General features: G+C 34.9%; 1 long non-coding RNA gene across 1 annotated transcript; it reads right to left on the bottom strand.

Moving 5' to 3' along the window:
* Positions 1-2,427: 2,427 nt before the first annotated feature.
* Positions 2,428-3,228, bottom strand: LOC141693664 (uncharacterized). Its single transcript, XR_012563177.1, has 3 exons — positions 3,103-3,228; positions 2,889-3,013; positions 2,428-2,671 (listed from the first exon to the last, which is right to left on the bottom strand). It is a non-coding gene; the product is annotated as an uncharacterized LOC141693664 (long non-coding RNA).
* Between the last annotated feature and the right edge of the window lie 3,245 nt (positions 3,229-6,473).

The raw sequence follows: 6,473 nt of genomic DNA, 5'->3' as shown, positions 1-6,473 counted from the left end.
GGGCTATCAGTACAATATTTGTGGGCCCCACTGGGGCCCACATGTGGGGTATCGATGCAACGCTTTTTAGTGTTTTTTTGTAACATTTTACACTGATTATTAGCAACACTATAAAGACATATTGCAATGCTTTTACAAAAAAAAAATGTTAGGAACTGTTTGTAAATTAGCATGCCCATAAATAAGACATTGTCTTAAAACCAACAAAATCCACCAACCATAAAATAAGTTACCCCATCAGAACCTTCATTGTATTCAAAGATAAACAGAAGCTATATATCATACACTAAAACCTATACTAGACTGTGAAAACTCTGTTCTAGTAAAAGAATAGATTGAAACTTTGTCCTGCTTTATAAAATAAAACCAGAATCGATATTATGGTTAAAATCAGACGGCAGCTGAAACTTCATTTGCTAATATTTCGTTCTTCTTTAGTGATTCTGGAGGTTTCTGTACAGTAACAACTTTATTTGGTACCATTACTAGAGTCATGCTTCTTTCTCTGAAGCTTTTGCTCTCTTCAACTGCAAGCTGCAAAGTAGGCCGATAAAAAATGCAAACAATTCAGTAATGAGAAAAAGGGAAGGTCTTAAATATGATGATAAGTTAATATATAACTTGATAAATTTATAGCTTTGGAAATTGAGAATTCATATTAAAACACTATTTGCGGAAAGAAAGTCACGAGTTGCTTTCGCTAAAAGCTGCTCTGCTTAGAATAACTATTAATGAAATGATTTTTGTTTCAGGTGCAGTGGTGAGCAAAGAAAGCATGCTACCCATATTCTTTGGCTTTGTGCAAAAATCAAGAGAAACGTGAAAGAGAAGTGGCTTTTGTAACTGATTTGGTGTTTTAATACTTTTGTTTACAAAAAATGATATTAATGATTAAAATAAGTATAATTCAGGGACAGAATCAACTGATCGAAAATGCTCTCACCTTGAAGAGCCTCTTTTACAAAGAGAATTGATTCCCTCGCTGTCCCTCGCCTCATATATGCCTTCACATTCTGCAAAGAGATCAACCCGGATGTCTGCGTCAACAACTAGTTATGAAATTTTGTATACCTAACCTATGGCTGATTACTAAAAAGGACTTGTAAGTTGATTTCATACTCCTTTTAAGTGTAATTCTCATAGCTAGGACAAGATATAAGCTGTTCAGTCCCAAAAGATTAGCTAGGATTAGATATTAGCTGTGCAGTCCTAACAAATTAGCCAGGAGATGACATTAGAAATTTATGTCCTAAAGGTTAACAAAATAAACCTATTACAGCTAATTGAGGTTCAGCTAATAACTTGGTTGATTCCAAATTTTTAGCTGGATAGCAGATTGATATGCCTTATTATCGCGACTCTTCAATCTCATGTGTATTACTTACCAATTTAAAATAATAAAAAGACTTAGCTAGTCACCCAGTCTCACCTTATGATTTAGAATATTAGAAGGCACATTTATATTCAAAAAATAGTTCTGAAAATAATTCATCTTCCTGATTTCAACCAGAATTGCACTTAGTATGGGTAAGCAAGCCTCAGCAGCTAGTGTGAAGTTATTAACACTGCTTGTACCCCTAAACATGTAGTCAATGACAAGTACTGATTACTATCGAACAACCGACATGCTATACCGAGATGAGAGCAATGTAAAGATAAGTTAATGAGATTATATTTTTTTACATTAAATGGTTTACATACCAGTGATATAATATGGACACAGAGGGTATACCTTGTAGAAAGGCTTGGCGAGCACCTGCTACTGTCCCAGAGTACCAACTGTCAGTCGAAGAAACTATATAACTTGAGTGTGAGAGCATAGACAACTCTTAAATGCCTTATAAACAACACAAACACATTCTTCCGCAAAAGTTTCGCATTTAAAAGTCTTCATAAACTGCTAGTTTAAATCCGGGCCTAACCAAACAAAACAAGCCCTATTGGGCAAGAGTATTTTTGATCTGACATGACAAGGTACACCTGCCCTATGAGAAGTCCTGATCTTGCCACCTCGGATAAAGGTGTAATTGCATCTGCCTGATTTTTAAAATATTTAGGCCTCATCTAAAAAAGGTTAAGCACAAAGTCCCCTTGGACATCTTTACCTATAGAGCTCCATTGTTTAACCTTTATTTATTCAAACACTGAACTGGATTGTGGATTCCATCTCACGAGTTGTCTAGATCTTTTGGTGGTTTCTTTATGACCACAAGGGTGATGAAAACCAGGAGCGAGGACACATCAAAACTTACATAGATACATATGACTGGAAACCCGATAGCTAGTATTAATTGTACATACACATGGCTAGATGACTAGTAATACAAGGAAAAATCCGATGTGAGTAACAAGACTCCTTGTTCACTATAATAGGCCGATATCAGTGACATACCTTCTTCTCCGCAATATAGTAATAATAAGAGTAATTTTTCCATTAAAAATAGGCACTTGAATATTAAATAACAACTTGTAAAATTGCTACAGATGTCGAAGACTATAAGGCTGAAGAGAGAAAAGAACTATACTAACATGCGATGGCCACAGTTGTTATGCTTGTCCAGTATCATGAAGAGAAAGTGCCAAGTTCCCAAGGACTGTCAAATATTGTGCAACGAGTTGAAGATTCCCCAGAGTAACGTGGGTCTTCTGCAAGCCATTAGCTAACCGAAGTCTACACATTAAATAAGAAACTATAATTCAATTACGTCACCGCTAAGTTATTCATACTATACGTGGATTCTATTCCTGTTCTTTTTGTGCTCAAAATCCGACAAAAGCAATTCAAGATAGAAAGGCTGAATTATTTTTAACTATAGCAAAGGTAAGTTACAGAATTGGACATTAACAACAAAGTCATTCTGTCCCAGTTAATGGTTAACATATTTTACCTTGCTTCTTGTAGATTTTGCTGTTTCATCAATAAGAACCCATAAGCAAAAAGGACAGAGGTTTTTTCCCGAACTCCAACAAAAGAATCAACCATGCTGTAAACTGGTCCAATCAAATCAAGTGCCTGCGCTTGTAACACTAGTCAGAAACAACATGCACACGGAGATGTGACCACTGAATATTTTAACACAATATGGAAGAAAATTAGTGTACCTGGGAAGAAGATTCAGCATCACCAATGCAAATATAAGAGACTGCTGCATAAACATGGCATATGGCTTGCAGTGATTTGCTCTCCGTTAACTACAAAGTCACCAAAACACATATGATTTAAAGTTCTCAGTTGAACGCAACCTCTGTCTTTGAAAACCCCCTAAGGTTTTTGGTTACAGTACAACTTTGATTATAAAAGCCTGCTTTTATCTCAACTCTATAATATATAAACCAATTACAAATATTCAGTATAAGCAATCGGATACTTAGATAGGTAGAAATATTTTAAAGTTACAGAAACATGATATGAAGGCACAATCAATAGTGTTACATACATACATACAAAAACTGAAACTATACCAAAAACATTACCTTTGCAAAACAAATTACTGAAATTTGCAAAAAATAATAAATTCATCAAGTAGTGCCAAAACTAATAAATTTCGATGACAATCAAATAAACTACACTAAAGCAATCTTAAGCATCATAAATCATAAAAAAAAAATTAAAAGCATACCATTCGGAATGTCCTTAAGCGGAATCCCTTTCCCCTGCATTTCCACAAAAGAAACTCAAATCAATTACTCAGGACTAATAAAATAATCCGTAAACTTAATAAATCCAAACAATCACTAAATTCAATCAAATACCTTCTCAATTAACAAAGCTTTCCTAGCAGAGCTTTTCAAATCAGGAGCATAGGTGGTGTAAACAACTTATTTTCCCAAACTCATAGCAGGCCACATTCACCTTTTTTTGAGACGCGTATGCTTTAGATGAACAGTCAAGAACTATGGGTGTTTACTTGGAAAGTATTGAAACACAAATACTAAAATTATCACTATAAAACAGCCAAGAAATCAATTTAAATCGAACTTTAGGATCTTGGGTTTCAAGGAATAAGCTCAAATCAAGGGGCTTTTAACATATGATACATATAATGTTAGATCACACTCACTGTAGAGGGGGTGAATACAATGTATAATACAATCAAATCGAACTTTAATATCGTAAGTAACAGAAAACAAACTTTATTAAAACAATAAACTCTGTTACAGTATGGAACTGTTACCTCTCAGTGATGCACAAATATCACGAGAGCTGCTAAGGTTACAATGAATAATCTTCTCGAATAATGATAACACTTTTAGTGTAAACCCTATGTCTGTGTTTATATACTACACAGTTACAAGATATTCGCTAATTGATATGGAATATAATTCTGTTTCCTAAAATATATCAATCAGATATCTTTTCTTCCAAGTATTCCATTCTTCACGGAACTCCTTCTTCATGCATATCTCTTCTTATGTTTATCTCGATCTTCTTTCCTTTAATCAGCTACTTCCCTTATCTAATCGTCCTTCAGCACTTAAGTTCTGATATCCAACTTCTGATGATTATCTCCTGATAATATAAGTACTGATATCCTTAAGTCCTGACTTCCAGTATAAGTACTGATTTGTCCTGTTAAGTAAGATCTGAAAACTAAACATAAAACATATTAGCCATGACATTATCAAATATATCTAACAATCTCCCCCAACTTGTAAATTAGCATAATATACAAGTTTAACAGATATTTGATGATGTCAAAAACATTAAGTACAAATGCATGAGAATTAGACTAGATAGCTACAACTTACAGTCCTTAAAGCTTTACCAATTTTTAACTTCTGATAACAACTTCAGTCTGTATAAATATCAGAATTTAAGCAGTTGTAGATCTTTGACTTGGCTTCATTTTCTGATCTCTCTGATGTCAGGAGTTGTTCTCAGATAGTTCTTCAACAAACATCTCTCAGCATATCTAAGTTCATCAATCATTCTCCTTTTGGCATCTTTAAGCTCTGCAGTATCTTCACCAATTTGAAAGATTGCAGCCCTGAGATCATTAATCTTTGCTTTTCTTATATCCTGATCCAGTCTGATCAAATAAGCTTTATCAGACTCAAGATTGAATTCCACAGCCCTGTACCCTAGAAAGGTAGTTATAATTTGAGCATAATTGGGCTTCATTTCAACTATATCATCCTTGTGATCTCTGTACTTTGGAACATATATGCTGTCAGACTTAACAGAATAAAGCCTTTTCTGTCTCTGAATCTGATCCTTCAAATAGTTTGTAGCAGTTCCCGTTATTCTGTCATCCACTTGAAGTAAGAATAGTACATGCTCCAGTTCTTCAAAATACTTCAATGGAATGGCATTTTGTCTTATATTATAAACCCTACCATCTGTCATGAAATACAACAAGATGTATTCTTTCAAGTAGGTATGGTAAACCATTTGTACAGATTCTAGTTGATTCAATCTCTCAGGAGTTGCTCCAATACCTGGTTCACTCAAGGAAGTTGGATCATTGGTAGTGTTATGTATTCTTCTTTCATCAACACTTCCCAATCCAGTTTTATCTCTTGCTTCTTTTCCAGTAACTACTCTAGCTTCAAAACCACTTGCAGCAGTCTTTAAAGGTTGAGTCTGTTTTGCTTTAGTGAATCCTGGTAGGAGTGTCTTTGGTCTATCTTCTGATATCAAGTTAACTTGAGCTATGTCAGAGGTTACTTTCTTCTTCAAAATATCAGAACTCACAGTTTCTTGACTCTGAACAACTTGAGCCATGTCAGAGGTTATTTTAAGAACTTTTTCTTGAAGTCAGAGCAAGATCATCCTTTTCATCGGTAATTTCTTCATCCTCAGGAGGTACATAAACCTTGATAGGTTCACCAACCTTTTCTTTACCCTTGGATCTTGGATCTATCTGTGGTTGTGATCTAGCCAATGTTGCTTCAGAATGTGTCCTTTCTTTGATCACAATGCCTTTGAGTTTTGGAAGTGGCTTTTTACCAGAAGCTTCAGATTTAGATGTGACTTTCTCTGTTTTAAGCTTGTCTTCTTCTTCCATTAAACTCTCCAAGTCCATTCCTGGATTTTCCTGAAGAAATAACTATCTTGACATTTCCTCATCAAGATCTAAAAGTTCATCAGAACTTATCCTTTTACCAGTAGCAGAACTTATTCTTTTCCCAGTATCAGAACTTGTCCTGTGACTTGTGATTTTAGCTTTTCTTGATGTGAATCCTCTACCTTGACTATGACCTCTACCCATTCCATAGCTTCCTTGATCATCTTTTCCATCATCCTTCCCTTTCAGTGTCTTGTCAGTCTTGCATTTGGACTTAATTACTTTCTCCCCCTTTTTGGCATCAGCAGGTAATAGGAGAGAGACAAGCAATTCCACCGAGGATTGGATTTCAGTAAGTTAAGATTGCTGAGAAGCTTGATTTGTCAAAATATCATTAATCTGAGCTTGTTGTTTTTCTTGAGTCTTCTCAATATCAGCAATCCTGTCAAAGGTAGGTTGGAAGAA

The sequence above is a fragment of the Apium graveolens genome, chromosome 10 (genome assembly GCF_009905375.1).
Source record: "Apium graveolens cultivar Ventura chromosome 10, ASM990537v1, whole genome shotgun sequence".
In the NCBI taxonomy this organism is placed as follows: domain Eukaryota; kingdom Viridiplantae; phylum Streptophyta; class Magnoliopsida; order Apiales; family Apiaceae; genus Apium; species Apium graveolens.
Note: the sequence above shows the minus strand (reverse complement) of the source record. Positions and strands in the feature narration are given on the sequence as shown.